The sequence below is a fragment of the Canis lupus genome, chromosome 9 (assembly GCF_048164855.1).
Source record: "Canis lupus baileyi chromosome 9, mCanLup2.hap1, whole genome shotgun sequence".
NCBI classification, from domain to species: domain Eukaryota; kingdom Metazoa; phylum Chordata; class Mammalia; order Carnivora; family Canidae; genus Canis; species Canis lupus.
In genome coordinates this window covers 17537352-17555116 of record NC_132846.1, presented here as the reverse complement: position 1 = coordinate 17555116, position 17765 = coordinate 17537352, and the positions used below count along the sequence as shown (strand labels likewise).

The 17765-nt window shown below is 35.1% G+C and overlaps 1 long non-coding RNA gene across 1 annotated transcript; it reads right to left on the bottom strand.

Moving 5' to 3' along the window:
* Window positions 1-1982: 1982 nt before the first annotated feature.
* Window positions 1983-16455, bottom strand: LOC140639853 (uncharacterized). Its single transcript, XR_012036496.1, has 2 exons — window positions 15978-16455; window positions 1983-2105 (listed from the first exon to the last, which is right to left on the bottom strand). It is a non-coding gene; the product is annotated as an uncharacterized lncRNA (long non-coding RNA).
* Window positions 16456-17765: the final 1310 nt, after the last annotated feature.

Here is a 17765-nt window from a genome sequence, read left to right as displayed (position 1 = left end):
TCTGACACATATCCACCAGATCACAGAAACTACAGGGTAGTCCTGTGGTTTATCACATAAACAATTTGTCTAGTGCCAGAGCACACATAAAGGATTATGTGACTTCAGGTAAGCAGGGCACCATAGGATGGATGAATTACTAAACAAAAGATACCATGATTTTCATGTGGATGTCTTTGGCTATGAAACAAAATTAGGAGGGAAGAAAATGTAAAACATTTCAGTAGAATGAGAATTCTATGTTATCTAAAGTGCAACCCCAAGTACACTTAGCCTTGAGATTCACGGAGTCATGGAGCCATAGAATATGGTGATGGAAAAGGCTGGTTTATTATGTTTTCTAGTCCACTAGCCTGCAAGATTATTCCCCTCAGAGTTTTCCCAGGCCAGGTCCAGAATAGATTTAAATGTCAAGAATCAAAGGACTCCCATTTCTTATCAGCATAGTGGAGAAGCACTATATCTACAACACAAAATATTTTGCCAATGGAATATTTTCTCTAATATTTAGGTAAAATGTCTCTTTGAGGATACATTTAAAAAATACCTTATTTATTTATTCATGAAAGACACACACAGAGAGAGGCAGAGACATAGGCAGACTCCATTCAGGGAGCCTGATGTGGGACTCTATCCCAGGACTCCGGAATCACTCCCTGAGCCAAAGGCAGACACTCAACCACTGAGCCACCCAGGCATCCAGGGGGTACATCTTTATTAGGTCTAAAACCTATTTCAGATACCTGAATGCCTGTCTCTGTAACTATTTAGTCAATCTTATACACAATTACCTCCTTTAGTACCTACCTAAGGTTGATCCAGATTAAGTGCCCTAGGTGGGAAAACACCTTTAGCATGTATAAACATTTAATTTTTTTATTCTTAATACTGAGAAGGAGATAATAAATCTAAGCTTCAATAATTCATTTGAATGATACCAGGTAATTATAAACTAGAGACCTGGTCCATTTGTGAGATGCCATCCAATGTTAGGTCACAAAGCCTCTTCACATTTTAAGTATGACTATGGTAAGAAGTCAAAGGACTTCAACTTCTTAAAGTGTGGTAAGTTCTTAAATCATAAGAAAAGAGCCTAGAAACCAATCTGGTGGTTGGTTCATTTAAAGGAAATACTGTTCCTTATAGTAGAGTGAGTTAAGAGTATTTGTGAACTTGTGGCCCACAGATTCACATGTGGCCTATTAGGAATATATTATGCCGGAGTTTTATATAGTGAAGACACGGAGGAAGTTCTTTATAAAACTTCTAAAGAGCAGTTAAATGTTCAAATTTCAATTTTGGGGATGCAGAGGCTAGAGCTTCAAAGTTCTATTATGATTTGGAATCTCAGACTCGAAACTATTCTGGGCTCTCATGGCTCTGAAGAATTCACCCACTTTTTATACAGTGACCACCAGGCCATGGTATGCTGAAGATTAACACTCCAGACCATACCAGCCTCTTAAGTTACAGTATCTCTACTGAGTCAGGCAACTGGAAAGGAAGTCCTTACTGAATCTGGCGAATAAGTCACTTTGGAAATGTAATCACAGTAAGAGTGAGTGAAGCAGAGAGAACAAATGAGAAATGATGATCTCCGCTGCATTCCACTCACAGATCTTATCCTGTAAAACAGAATTGGTGAGAGGGAAATCGGAATTGTAATCAGAATGAAAGTGGTAAGGCCTCTGATGACTCAAAGAGTAATATTTAGAAGTTGTGTAATAATATTATAGTCCATAATGCATTGGATACAAGATTGCAAAGATAGTAGGTTCTCCCAAGTAAGGTTCTATGATGAGCAAGTTCCACTCAATTCTTGTTTCTTATGGTACAAGTGACGGCACTGGGTTTTATTTAAGTCTCCATATCATAAATTTAACTTGAAAAATATTCAAGAGCCTCCTTAAATAGAGTGAGGTCTGTGAGGTTTCAGGACATATTTCAAAGTCTTACATTCACTTACAGTCATTACCAGATGATACTGTTTGTGGAATAACCTGAGATTTTAATAAGCACAAATTAACAGAATAAAATATAGTCCTTTTTATTATAGCCTTATCTTCAGCAACAGAAAGAGTGGTATGTAGTAGCCAGTGTTAAACCTGAAAAAAAAAAAATGTAGAACACAGTGAGATCCTCTCAACTACACTCAAGACCACTAAAAAACGGATTTATCACGAGGGGTTTATAATAAGCAGTGATTCCTATGCTGTGACCCTCCTCTCCCATTTAAAAAAAAAAATTCTTTTCAACTCAAGGGGTAAACTAATTTTCAAGAGAAACAAGAAAATAGGGATTGGCAGGGAAATATAAGGGATGAAATGATGAAAGGGATTGAGGGAGAGATGCTGTGGCAGAAAAAGTGGATAGTGCTGGGTCTTCCACAGACGCCCGGACCAAGGGACTGGGGCAGAGAGCGAAGGGACGAGGCAAGTCAATGGCTGGACCGAGCTAGACAGAGTGTGCTGGGGAAGGGCCAGGCGCGAAAAGATTTGGTGTCGTCATAGCAACGGGCTCAGCCCCGCTCCCCCTGAAGCCCATTCAACTCTGAGCTGCCGGAACACGTTTTTAATTAAAGCGTATAAAAGTTGTTTTGTAAGGACTTCTCCTCATCCGATAGATTTCAAAATGGTTAATCAGGCTTCATCTCCTTTTGATGCTCACAAGAGCATGTGCTACTGCGCGCACAAAAACTGCCGCCGCCGCCGCCGCTCGAGTTATCTCTCAATCACACCTAATACCAGGAAGGAGCAGGCCAGCTAGTTATTTAGATACACATAACAGAATTCAGCGGGAAATGGGGGGCGGGGGGGGGGTCCATCTTTGTGACTGCGAGTGGAGACATAAATTTTCTTTGCTCTAGATACTGTGGAATTCAGCCTTCTGGATGGCTGTTGTCTCTGGTTGATGTTCTCTTTAGCTTTTGAAAACAGCAGGATTTTTTTTTTATTTTCCTTTGGGAGATATGGTATTCATGAGCCCAAATAAGAGTTACAAATTATTTGTGTCAAATAGTGTTTAATCTAGCATGGACACCTCAAGAAAAAGGTTTGTTTGGATCACTCTTAGGTTAAAAAAAAAAAAAAAAAAGCAACCATTCCCCCCTTTTGTTGGGAATAAAAGGGCTCTCGTTTCTAAATCCTCTGTAAATTCATAACATACAGCAACAGTTGCATTTTCTCCTTTAATAAAATGGATGACTTAATAGAAAACAATATCTTTTGTTGATTTACTAAACTTCTTAGCAAATGCTTCGAACCTTCTCCAGACTTTTGCATCTCCCTTTCTCCTTTGCTAATGACCTTTGTTTCTAACCTCACTGAAAAAGAAAAAGGAAAAAAGATGATTTTACCTGTCATCCATTCGTATATCTGTCCTATATCCTAACTCAACATTTCTATTTCTGTACCAATTCTCTGCTAGGTCCAGGATGTGAAGCAGTTCTGCCTTCTGTTCAGGACAGACGATGTCCCGAAGTTCTTAGTCTCAGACCCTTCTCTGATTTTACTGTTTTGCTAGCATCTTCACTGTTGCTCTTTCCAATGGCTCCTTCTCCAAAGCTTCAAACATGTAAGGGTCATATCTATTTTAGGGGGAAGACTCCTTAAATTGATTCACAAAATCTTCTAGTTAACATTCCCTTGCTCTCCTTTTCATTGCCCAACTTTCCAAATGAGTGGTCTTTACTCACAGTATGTCCTTCTCCATAGCCTTGCAACCTGATCTGTGGCTCCTTAAACTTCTGTCTTGAAAAAAACAGAGAGGCCCCCCACCAAAAAAAAAAAATTCTGTCTTGAAGATCATCAGTGATACCTTGATTCAATGATGTTTTTACTCCAGTTTTCCTCTTGAGTCTCAAACAGTCCTGAATATTCTTAGCAATGTTGACCATGCTCCTACCAAGGACCTCTTGGCATCAGCCTATCCTAGCCTTCTACCACCTCATGGCTGCTTCTCTATCTCTATAACTATCTTTTCTGTCTACTACAAATTCCACTGTTGCTCCCTAAGGCTAAGTCCACTGGTCTGAGAGACAACCCCCCGCCCCTTTTGGAAAATGGCTTGAGACTTGCAGCTAGGGTATGGTATTTTTAGGAGTTGGCCTGGGACTCAGTTAGGCCTAAGTGTTCTCCTGGTCAAACATAAACTATCTTACTGAACACCACCATTAGACAAGGACACTCTCACTGTAGAGGGTTGAGACAAAAAGACAGACCCCTTTGTAATTTTGTCTAAGTACAGATGAAAATAAAGTCATTGCAAACCACAAAGATAACAAACATTGCTCATGCTTGCTAATACTAGTAACTGTTGCTTCTTTACAAATTACAGCTTTAGCTTTGTTCTAGTCTTCCCTTTTTCTAGATAAGATTTCTTAAGCTACTCAATCATAAAATTACCCCTACATCCTGACAGTAACCAATTCAAAGTTCCATTTTCTTGAATCCTCCCCCAAATCATCTAACATAAGCCCTAATGGTATAATAAGTTATATGAAATGCCACACAGTTCCCTATGTTGTGTGGTTTTATTTGCAAACAAGCAATAAAGTCAGTTTGTTCAACATAAGTATGTTCCTGATAGTTTTGGGATAGATCACATCGATAGGCCTTTGTTCCTTTGTCTTATGACTTAAGCTACCATGTATCAAGCTAAAAGTCCATCCCTGTCCTCTAACAAAATCTCCCATCTTATGTCTATGCCTGTCTACAAGTTATTTCCATCAATACCCAATACATTTAAATTACAGCAACACATTTCTCTCAGTAACAAGGCATGTATCCTGACTTCCACATTTTTCTTGTTCTTTTTGTTGCTAAGGCCTGAAAAGTCATAGTTATCACTGATGCATCCCTCTTATTGCCCATACATCCAAAATTGGTTAATATGCCTTATCAATACCCCAATTACCCCAGCCTCTCTTTCTTTGACATCCCAAATGTCACAATTTTAGTCCATACTACTGTCCACTATTTTTAAAATGGCCTCCAGAATCTTGTTGGCCAATTTCTGTTTGTACGCTATTCCTAGCATAATATTTCTGAGCAATAGGTTTCAGTGAACAAAAATAAGTCCTAACCTCTTGAGGCCAGAGCTTTCACAGAAGTAAAATTAGGAATTACATATGAATAAATAGCATGATTTTCTCCTCTTGTAAAAGATAAATGTCATTGCTCCACACATGGAGTGGGGAGACCAAGAATGCCTCGGTCACTACAGGATTGTGTTTCATGTGTTGGGATATATTTCAGAGATATCAAGAAGGTGAGGTACATTTAGAAGATCTTGGTTAGAGGAGAACTGGACCACATCCTGTGAAAGATGGTTTAGACTGAGGATGTTTGACTACAGAATAAAACATTTCTGATACATTGGAAGGTACTATAATTATTTCAAGCATGGGTGAGAGAAATTAGAATTATTTATTGTGTGTCATTGTAGAGGGCAGAATTGGGGCTAGGAGGTAGAAATTCAAGAAGATGGATTATTGCTCAATATAAGAACATTTATAGCATGGTTATAGATAGAGTAGGTTACCTCAGAAAATAGTGAACTTCTCAACATTAAACTCAAGTGTAGATTAGATGAGCATTTGGGTAAACATTTTCCTCAAATTTGTGCTTTATTTAGCTGTGATCATTCAACTTTCAATTATAATAGATGTGTTTCTTTTGAACAAAGTAAACTGTTTATTACATGTATTCTATTTTTCCTTAAACAGTAAATACCCATTTATCTTATTTCACACATTTACCCTTTCCAGCACTCTCATTTTTTCCTGTGTTACTATGATTCCATCTGGGATCACTTTCCATTTGCCTAACCAACTCTCCTTAGGATTTATTTTAGTGGATCTCTGTTTATGATATTCTCTCATTTTCTTCTGGGCATTTATTTCTAGGTTGTTGATTTTTTTACTCTCTGCACTTTAAAAGTTTTTTAAAATTTATTTCATTTTATTTTTTCATTTCATTCCAGTTTCTATTTCTCTGAGTAGCTAACTGTGACTCCTTATTACTATTTTGGAATTAATATATCTTTTTATTCTTTTCTTTTTAAAGTCTGATAATTCTAAAAATCTGGGTCATCTCTGGGTCTGATTCTATTGACTATTTTATCTTTTCACATGGTCCTTTTTCTTTTTAATGTGTCTTGTTTTTTGTTTGTTTTCTTTTTAAAAAACATTAAATATCAAATATTATATACAAAAGAGCAATCAAAACTGAGGTAAATGTCCAAAATGGGAATACCTCTTCTTTTGTCAGGTTGTTTGTGTGAGCATTTGATTGAATTTAGTCAGCATTTGAGGTGAGTTGGGTTTTGTGGTTGCTACAGTTATCTTTAGTGTACCATGGATTTAAAAATTTTCCAGTGATGCACTGGGTTGCTACTCTCTTGTATTCAGTGTGACATCCCAAATGTCACACTGGAGGTGTTTTTTTATTCTCAGTTTCTCTGCTCTACCCTCAGACTTTAGCATGTTCTTTGTGCTTGCAGCATAGAGGGAGTCTGTTTCCATGTTTTTATTCCTCCCAGAAGTACATGGCTCTTACCTGCTACTAGATGCAAGGATCATAGTGGGACAAGGGAGGGCTTTTCAGCTCTCTAGCTCCCATCTTAGTCTTAGGCAGGCCCTGTGCATCTCCTCCTGTGGCAGACAGCCTCCTATTCAATACAGGGTCTAGAGCATAGGCAAATTCCCTACCCCTTCCTCTAAATTCTACCTTGTGTGTCTTAGGTGTGAGTTTGGGAAGATCACTTTGATATAGTGGAAGCTACTCTATTTACAGTATTGTTACTCCTATGGCATAGCTTTCCCAGGATCTGACTCAAAAGCTGAGATTCTCCTCTTTGGTGAGACTTGCACTCCAGTTTTTGTCTCCTCAGCATCATGGGACTGGCAAATTCTCTTCTTAATTTTTTTAATCTTTTTAGTAAATGTTTTTTACTTGGTTTTTCTGTGAATTTGTATTTTGTCCAAGTTTTATAATTATTCTCAGTGAGTGAATTAATCTGATTTTAGCAACTCTGTTATAGTCAGAAGCAGAAGATTTTTCCTTACTATATTCTAAACCTTAGCCCCTAACTATCAAATCTTGGCATTTTTTGTGATATTGTCTTAATTATCTTATATTAAAACCTCAAATTAACTCTCCTATCCATATTTTAGGAACTGGTGTTATGGTAGCATTAATTTTTCTGTAAATAACCGCAGGGAGCCTGCTTCTCCCTCTGCCTATGTCTCTCCCTCTCTCTGGGTGTCTCTCATGAATAAATAAATACAATCTTAAAATAAAATAAAATAAAATAAAATAAAATAAAATAAAATAAAATAAAATAAATAAAGGGATACCTGTGCGGCTCAGTGATTGAGCATCTGCCTTTGGCTCAGGATGTGATCTGGGAGACCTAGGATCAAGTCCAGCATTGGGCTCCCCACAGGGAGCCTGATTCTCTCTCTGCCTATGTCTTTGACTCTCTCTCCGTGTCTCTCATGAATAAATAAATAAAATCTTAAAAAAATTTTTTCCTGTAAATTTGGTTGATTTGTCAATAAAGATCATTTGGTTATATATTGTAATTCTAGAAAAGTTGAATATCTTGGTACTATTTAATTCATTATATTTGTTTTACCTAAAGGGCAGAAAACCACAGATTAACATCACCATGAAAAGCAAACCTTCACATTAAGAATACAGATCAGTGTATGGGATTTGTGCTGAATATTACACTATTTGGATTAGCTAATATCCTTAACAGAGGACTCTCATAGGGAGGCAAGTTGGATAAATACAATTTGATTCAAATTACTTTAGTGATTGAACAATCTATAGAAAATAAGTGTAGTGATACACAAATCCAGGTTAATTAAAATAAACAAAAAAAAACCCTCCCTTAAAAACAGATTTTAAGCTGGGTTCTAGATAGTTGGAGTGATAGTAAACTATGCTGATGGGAGTAAAGAGGTAGAATGTACTAGAAGTGAAGCACATTTTATTTTTTAAAATATTTATTTATTTATTTATTTTAGAGAGAGAGAGAGAGTGGATGTGTGTGAGCGCATGTGGAGGGAGAAGGGGTAGAGGAACAGGTTGAGAGGGAATCTTAAGCAGGCTCCATTCCCCGTGCAGAGCCCACCATGGGGCTCAATCTCACAACCCTGAGATCGTAAGCTGAGACAAAACTAAGAGTCTGACACAACCGACTGAGCCATCTAGGCGCCCTAGTGAAGCACATTTTAAAGATTGTTGACAAATAGAAAGAAGATGTAAGATTAGGGAAGAAATGGAAATGTGTTAGTATTAAAGTTTTTATAATGACTACAGAAAGAGAAAGGCTTTGAAAAATATAATCTGGGTTGAAATTCACAGCTAACATACATTTCAACATGGGTTGAAAGAAGGAAGTGACTGTAGTTGAGTGACTCTTAAAAAGGAAGTTGTAGTATAGTCACCTGCTAAGTGAGTAATCATGGAGGTAAAGTAAAGGACTTGATTAATATTATAACTTCTGGAATTTTTCAGTGGAATGCATGGAGCTGAAGACAGAGAAGAATTTAAGAGAATAAATAGAAGGAAGCCAAATACTGTTTAAAAAATGCCATTTTAAGACAGTTAAAGTGAGTAAGTGACTAATTGCATATTTCATGGCAGGGAGGATAAAAAGAACTGGGTGCTTCTTTGTTTAACTGAACTTCAGGGGTTGGCTCTCCATTTGAGATTAATTTATTCATTAATGCAATCAACATATTTGTTACACAATTACTAGTATAAAGCATTGTAATAGATACTTCTGGAGCTATAGTAGATAGGAGTCTGATAGGAGTGGTGAGATAAAATAGTTATTCAATTGTGGGAAAAAAGTAGAAAATGGTCATTTCCGTTTCTGGCACATAGTTGGTATTCAGTAAAGTTTTGTTGAATGAATGGCATAGAGACACACATATAAAAACTGAAGTTGAGAAGAAAGTATTGGGAAGATCAAAAAAGGCTTTTATAGGAAATATGACAAGTGAGTAAGACCATAAATGTCAGGCAGGATTTAGATGTGAGGTAGCAGGGAGTAGGCAATTCCAGGTGAAGGTAACAGTGTCAGGAAGTGGAAGCCAGAAAGTTCAGTGTGTATAGAGAGGAAGGTGAAGTTGAAGCATGAAGGAGGGTACAGGAAGATAAAGCTGAGAAAGTGGCTGGAACAAAAGGCTGGAGAGGGCTGTGAATGCTCTAAGAAATTTGGTTTATTCAGTAGGTAATGTTTAGCATTAGAAAGATAAGTATAGATAATAAAATATTTGAATCACTTGAGGATATAGGTTAGAGGTACAAAGAGAAATAATAAGAAAGATGGAGGAGAGAGAGGAAAGAAAAAGTTTTATCTGTGTATACTTGGCAATCGAGATTGTGAAGCTCCAAGATAGAAAGGAGGAATAGAAGAATCGAAGATCAAAGACACGATGCAAAGGTGTAGATCTGACTCTTCAAATGGTAGGGCTCTTTCTGGAAGGGTTCATGTTACTGAGCTTATAGAGATGGAATGCAATGTATTCACTAACAGGGGAAAAAATCCATTACTAACAATAGTGCTTAATTGTGCTGTGCAATGTGAAATTCTTTATTAAATATATTCAGAGGCAGCAAGCAAGAAGAGTTAGGCAATTACCTGGGAAAAACAGCCTACTTTCACTGTCTCCATTTCTCCATTTTTTCATTCACTCCTTAATTGTCTGCAATTTGGATTTTGTGTCGTATTAGAGTAGAAATTGCTCTCATGAAAGTCACCATGGACTCCTTAATTGCCAATCCCAATGGCACTTAACTAACACCATTTCCTCTGGGAAGCCTTCCTTAATCTCATTGGCAGGGCAAGATGCCCTTTCACCTGTTCTGCTAAAGCATTCTGAACTTACCTTTATTATGGTACCTATCATACTGTCTTATATAATTACTTATAGCTACATCATTCCCTCTGGACTATGATGATTTCCATGAGGCAGAAACTGTCTGATTTAACTTTGTATCCTTAGCACCCTGGTATGGTTTTGTCTGAATTATTGATAAACACAAACAATAAAAACCCCTCTAGTATCTCTTTCAAGTACATCTTATCAAGATGTACTTTAGAAAAATACCTAAGACTTCCACATATAATCAGAATAGAAACATTTCCTCCAAGAATACTACTTTCACCTTTACTTGTACTAAAAGTTATGTTAGTCATTAAATGATTAATATATTAGTAAGGCTTAATTTTTTACAACTGATACTCTTATCCCCTAACCCTCATCCATTGCCACAGTCTTGTTATCCATACTTTTTGTGACTCAATCACATTGTGATTTCTTTAGGTAAGTAATATTTTGAATTAGCTAAATATTTTTAAGTGTCTCTTATGCGCAGTATGTTCTAGTTAGCTCTGGGATTTCAAAGATAGATAAGAATTAATAAAAATAAATAACTTCCATGGAATTTATGGTATTTTTTATTATTTCTAATTTCATCTAACACTAGTAACATAGCACCTGGTCAATAAGGATGCTTCAATATCTTATTATTGTTATCTAATTGTTTTCTTACACCCTTATATCTGTGAAATTTAATATATGAAGATTACCCTTGTCTACCTTTTTATAAACACATACACACACGCTTAACCACTTTTATCCAATTTTGCAAATCATTCGGGATTTTACCAACATTGCTTCATGTGGCAGTTTGGAATTATCTTTGGTTTTCTCTCACTTTTACTCCTTTAATTCAGTTTTTGCTAAATTGTTCCTTCCTATAATTTACAAAGTTCACGCTTTTAATTTTTTTCTTTGATTTTGGTTAACATCTGCCTCTTCAATCTTATACTTATCATCACTTCTCCCATTATCTTGTTCATTGGCATTTTGAACATTTTACTGCTGTGAAAGATATTCCTATGGCTATCTTATGGTAGGACCATGGATGAATGATATAACTATATAGGCATCTGTTATATATACCACGAAGATAGTCATCTAAAATCATCGTTGGAAAAATGGGGGGGGGGCAGTATTTAGCAAGGCAGCAGAATGTATAGCCCTGTTACCTTTTAAGAAAGTTTGTATCAAATTAGCATCTAATGCAGTGCAAAGTTCAAGAGAACCAAGAAGTTGAGTCTGAGAGATAAATTAAAATATTCCAATTTTCAATTCATTGTTCCATGTGAATTTATAATTTCTATGAAAAATGATACATATTATGAATTTAAATAACAATGAGGGTATGTAAAAGTGTCCAGTGCCTAAGACTAAGCTTCAATGATTTGTCACATGAGGGTTGGTCAGTGTGGAACCAATAAATGTAGTTGGAGCTGAGGTGGAGAGCAATGATGCTGTGATTTGATATTACTTGTGATAAATGTCCTAATGTCCTAAATATATTATGTATATATTCCATATTTTTTAAAAAAGCATCCATCAAACTAATTTCAATATTATAGTATATATTATATTATAAAATATATTATAATAAATACATTTTAAAGATTTTATTAATTTATTTATTTGAGAGAGAAAGAGAGAAAGAGATGAAGAGAGCACAAGCATGGGGAGGGGCAGAGGGAAAGGGAGAAGCAGATGCCCCACTGAGCAGGGAGCCTGATGTGGAGCTGTATCCAGGGCCCTAGGATATGACCAAGCCAAAGGCAGATTCTTAACTGACAGAACCACCCAGGTGTTCCTCAATATTATAGTTTAAGTGAAATATGCTATGTAATAATGAAATATGTGACAAATTCACACATGTGAATTTTTTTTTGTTAAGAAATTTTCAATTTAATAATTCTGAAGATAGGCCTTTGTATTTTAAGCAATCTTTACAACCAGTATGGGAGTCAAACTTGGAACCCTTAGAGATGAAGAGTTGCATGCTCTAGTGAATGAGCCAGCCAGACTGCCTCACGATGATAGTAGTTTTGAGCGGTGGAGTTGAGTATGTGTTCATTTTAAAAATTATGTTCGCCACTAGGTATTGCATGCAAATGATGAATCACTAAATCCTACCTCTGAAACTAATAATACAGTATATGTTAATTAAATTGAATTTAAAGAAAAAATTTTAAAAATAGAAATTACTTTCTTTTGTTAAAAGAACATATTTATTTATTAAATAAAAATCTAAGTTTATATTTAAATTTTGGTGTGTGATTTTTCCTTACTGTAACAAGAAGTCAATGAAGGAAAAACCACTTGGAGATTTACAAATTTGTTCGTAGATGCTATTCAAGAAACTAAGCATTCGTATAAGCAGTATTTTTAAAAAAATATCAACTTAAATATGTTTTTGGGTAACACTTTCCTTGATGTTTATAAGCAAATAGTTTGTTATGATGGGGGAAGCACCAATAAAGGTTTTGCTTTTGCTTTTAAAAAGGAGCATTGGTACATCTATGGATTTAGATACAGGGAAAGCATTGCAAAGACTTTGCAAAGAGACTGAAAGAAAACAAAGGTCTTGAGAATTGGTCTTTCAAATTTACCTCACCGTCATTCCTAATGTAGACTTTTCTCTCAATTATTTTTACTTCTAACAAAGTATAAAGTATGCATACATGACAATGCTAGTAACAGTATTTTAGAGAAGATTTTTAAGAAATACATTTTTTTAGGAAATAAAATATACTTTACAATATGCCATTTGTTAAAGCAACATAGGTGAGCATAAGCTGGCTGTACATTTATTTAATTTCAGAGATCAGAATGAACATGTAACCTAAAATCACTTCTTAAAAGCAAAGCGAAATTGTTTGCCACAATTATTTTAATATATTTCTCTACTGAGATAAATTTTAAGCTCAGGAAATCACGGCTTGGAATGGGAAGAGTTAAAAAACATGAGGCAACAGTAACCCCATTTAGATAAGGGGTAGATGGGTGGAGCCAGGGAACAATACACTAAAGTGCTTTTCTTTCACAGATCTTGGTTCAAATTAAGGTTAAATTCCAAAGGAGGATGTGTTTTCCCCATATGGAGTCTTAAAGGACATGCCTTTGTTTCTAGCTTCCCAGAGAAGATATATGTTAACACAAACAAAGTATTTCATAATAAATTTAACTTTTATAGAGTGACTAATGCCCTGTGAAGATAAGGTACACTCTCAGTCACCTGGGTTTTAATCCAGGCTGCAGAAATTATGCCAAGGGCCCACTGACAAAAACTTGATTCCTTTGGAGAGGATGGCGGTAACTTGGTGGGGAACGGAAAGGGTCTTGATTTTTAAAGTCTCATTGGAATGACTCTCCCTTCCTCACTGTGAACACAGTTTAGCATTTATGTACTTTGGAAGGACAAAAAGGTGAGGTAAGCCTGCCAAAATTTGAACCTGTGTTTCTGGGAACTTGTTAGTAGGTCAACTGTTACAAATAGAAGAGAAACTGCAAAGGAGTAGTGGGCGCTAGAAACCTGGCAATTGGACTACATAGAGCTTTATTAAAGCCTTCATGTGATTCCTTCCAGATCTCAAGGGAGGTGACATGAAGTTTAAAATGCCACAGAAGATCACTGTTATTCAATCAAATCAGACTTTGGTGGGGAGTAGGGGTGAGAGGTAGAACAGCATAGAAAGACACAACTCTTTTCTGCTAGAAATACTTTACAGTTAACAGAAAAGGATATCTTTAAAAATGTACTTGTTAACAATAATTTATTAATCCATCTTTTCCTTTTAAGAAAGACATATTAGTTGTATATACTGCTTTTCTTTCCTTTTCTCCTTCCTTTTATCTTTATATTATTCTTTATTAACTAGAGGCTTAATTCCTAAATCCTTATTCTTGCAAAATGTGTGGCTAGGTTATTCATTCATGGACCGTATACGATCCTGTTCCATGTACAAATTCTATTAACTTCAATTGAAGATGTAAAAATTAGTCTTGTGACATGAGGGAAGGGAGGGTTTCCTCAGAAGGGAATCCTTTCTGAGAAAGGGAAACAAAAATGTATTTGTGCCAATTATATCAGACATATCTGACTACACAGAACACAAGGTCTAATTTATTTTTTATATTTATGAATTCATCTTTGATGAGTTACAAAATCTATCTAAAAATTAAATAAAATAGAGCAGCATTTCCCCTTCTTTCTCTACTCACTAAAAAAAGGAGACATTGACATAGAAAAAAACTTGATTTTAAGTTGCTTTATGAGAATTTTTGAAACATGTCTTTGCCTTATTGATCTACAGGTCAGTAATATTGATTCTAGACAAAATTTATTTTCATAATTTATTCCAAGCAACTCAGATCTTGGCTAATTTCCGTCTTGTGCTCCAAATTAAAAACAAACAAACAAAACATCAAAAAACCCCATCACACTTTTTTCCTCTTTTTTGTAGTAGCCAGTGGCTAGGAAAAGAAAACTTTTCTGACTCTAGACTGCTAGACAAGAGTAATGGGATGAGGTTTCTCTTCTCAGGAAATGTAATACCAAGTCCAAATTTCAGAAATCAATTAACTATTCAGAGAGGAGCACCACAAGGGGGCAGGTGAATCCAGGCTAGGTCCTAGGTGAGAGGGTCTTAGTATTGGGACTACCGGTCAAAGGAGGGGAAAGATGAAATGAAAATTAGAAACAACTCTAAAGATAATATTTCTTCACAAACATAAGCTCTTAGATCTGGACCATCCAAGTGAAGTCTTATTTAGAATATATCCAAAGACATTAACTACAATATACCAAGGAAATAAATGAAAGAGACCAAATCAATGTAGTAATACACTGAAAGTGATTCCTATGTCTACAAAGGCCAATAGCATGGTTTTATCAAGAAGAGAAAAACTGTAGCTGAGAAGAAATCCAAAATTTACTACAGAGCAGTTAGGGTATGCAGTGAAAATAAACTATAACTAGATAGGCAAAATATCAAATAATTAGAAAGATATATGAGAAGATACCTTGGCTTCAAAATGATTTTGATAACCAACAATGTCATAGCAGAAACATAAACTTTGAATAATAGAGCTATTATAATTTTTCCCCTGCTCAAAAGTTGAGAAATTCATTTCAGGCACTTTAGAGAAAGATAAATGCTGCTTAAAAACATTATCTAGAGTCTGCTTTGATTTTCACTGGAAATTAAACTTAGCTTACCAATAGGAGGCAAAAATGGAATTTTTGAAAAGTTAGTTATTCTAAACAAATATTTTAAAAGTGACGCCAGACATCCTCTGTGAGGATGTCAATTGAATGTCTTCAATGGCCGACATATATACATACCTACTGTGCAAAGTAGCCAAGATTAATTCTACTTGGTATGGCTGGAAATTATAACCGTCCTCCCTTTCAAACCTCACTAAAGAAACACATTTAATTATTTGACATGGATAGATAGTATGTCATTTATCTTTTACAATTAAAATTAAATGCAGAGACAGTTATAGCATAATGTGTAGTATAATATAGTATATTACAATGTATAGTATAAAATAATAGCATAATATATAATAAAGTATGTACATTTTGTCTCTATTAGTCTTTATTTAGTCTATAATAACAATTAGAATCTTTACAGTGAGCATTTAAATGTCTTCTCTCATTTATGATCAAATTAACTTATTTAGGACCCTACAACAGTTTTCTATAGTAATAACATAGAAGTCACTTCTAATAGAAATCTATTGATTGAAGAGGTCATCTTCTAATAGATTTTGGGCACATTAGATTTTAGAACTTGGGTCACCAAGTTGAGTGATCTGTTATACAATGATACATTTTGGTTTTATGATACTGCAGGACTTGGTGTTACATAACACTAACCAGATGTTTAAGCCTATTTCTAAAGCAAAGCTCTGAACTCAAATGTAAATGCCCATTTTTATGTCACCTTAACAAAGTCTATTTTTCTGAAATTCACTCATTCTTGTCATCATGTGTATATAGATATACACACATACACAAAATACACTCATGCACATAAGCTCATACACACATCCGTGTATACACACACATACATACATGATGCAATCCATCGGTGATATTTTACGTTAGTTTTTCTCCTCTTTTCAGCCTGTTAATTAGCTTTCTCTTCCTTGTCTTTCTTTATTCCAAGTAATCCAGAATCCTCATAGGCTTTGTCACCTAAAGGACATGGAGGCAGCTTCTGCAATGCTTGAAATAATAATGCTTGGATTTGTCAATGTGAAAAGTTGGATGGCTTTTAAAAGCTGACCAGTCCAGGGCTATTTGCACATAGTAGACATTCGATAAATATTTGTTGATTTGATTTATTCTAGGGTAAAGAACTGGGTAACAACTCTTTTTTCTTCACTCATGTACTATGGCTAATCCTGTGTACAAATGCATTTATGAGTAAATATTAATGGTCATGCTCATTAAAGATGTTTTAGAGAGAAAAAAATACTAAGTCTTCAGGCTTTAAGGAATAGCAATGATTGGGGGTATGTGTAATAAAATACTCTAAGTAGTTATCAAATAATAGATGACAGATACCATAAAATGGGGGTCTAACTAAAGAGAATTCTGATAAATTATCTGAAAACAAAGTGGGTACCCAAGAGCTTTTGAATGAATCACATGTTGAAGGCTTAAAATTTTGACTCCACATACTAAGGCAAAGGAACTCTTAATTTAAAAAATTCAGGATAATATTTTTGTTATAAATTTAGTGAGCATATATAAGCCGCATAATATTTCCTTTGTGTATTCTTCCTTGTGATAGTCACAAGAGTGTTTATGTTTCATTGACAGTTGAGAGGTCTTGGGCATACAAAATGAAAATTACTCCTAAATTTCAAGTAATGTATAACTTTTAAAGAGTTAAACTCTATACTCCCATCATTTAGAAGAGCATAACTGATTTATTTCCTTTTCTGGTCACTAACAGTAAAAACTGTTTCTGAGCTTACAACATGTTAAATTTGGCTCAAGGCAAATTTACAACAGTAAGATTTATGATAAAATCTGTCAAAACATTAACCATGATGGCACAAGTTTCACCTCTTAACAGAAACAGATAGGGAAGCAGGAGCTTAGGAATGGATACATATACATTTGTACTTGAAAATATCTGCTTAGGTCACATTATAAAAGTTACTCAATTCCTTTCTTATTTTATCCAAATGTGAAAGTTCCATAAAATGACTATGTGTTTTAATTAATTGGCTTCAAAGAGATGGGAGACCCTGGGACTAAAGATGTAATTCCAAGTAAAAAATTACTAGCTAAGAGAACTTTGTATGTTCAAGACAAAAGCTAAGAATCTATATAGCATTTTCTGTTTCTTGTCTGATGAATTTAAAGAAAAATTAAGTCTTAACATAGGTCGTGTCTTAACCTTTTTGCTACTTTAAGACAAAGATGATTCATCTAGCCATGTGCCAGCCTTTGAGCACTATTCATTAAGATGATTTTAATTTTTCAACATGGTAAACAATGTTGGTAGTTTTGGTTTACTGTTGTTTGATGAGGAGCTGTATTTCCTAGAACATTACAAATAAAATACTGTTATTGAAAGTGACTTGCTCTGCCAGCAATTAATTATAACCAAGATAGTTAACTTTGTGTGTGGGGTACATACTAAAAACAATTTCAGAGGACACACTTTCTTGAAAATGTAATTTGGTTAGCCAGGGTAGATTTATGAGAAAAAAATTTTTCTTTAAGAAACTTAAAGAATTTTAGTATGTTAATGTCATGGTCATACAAGTAAATGCAGTGAATATCCTATGCTTGAGTATTTCAAAAAGCCTAGGATATAACTGACCTATTTATTGGAAAATGGTA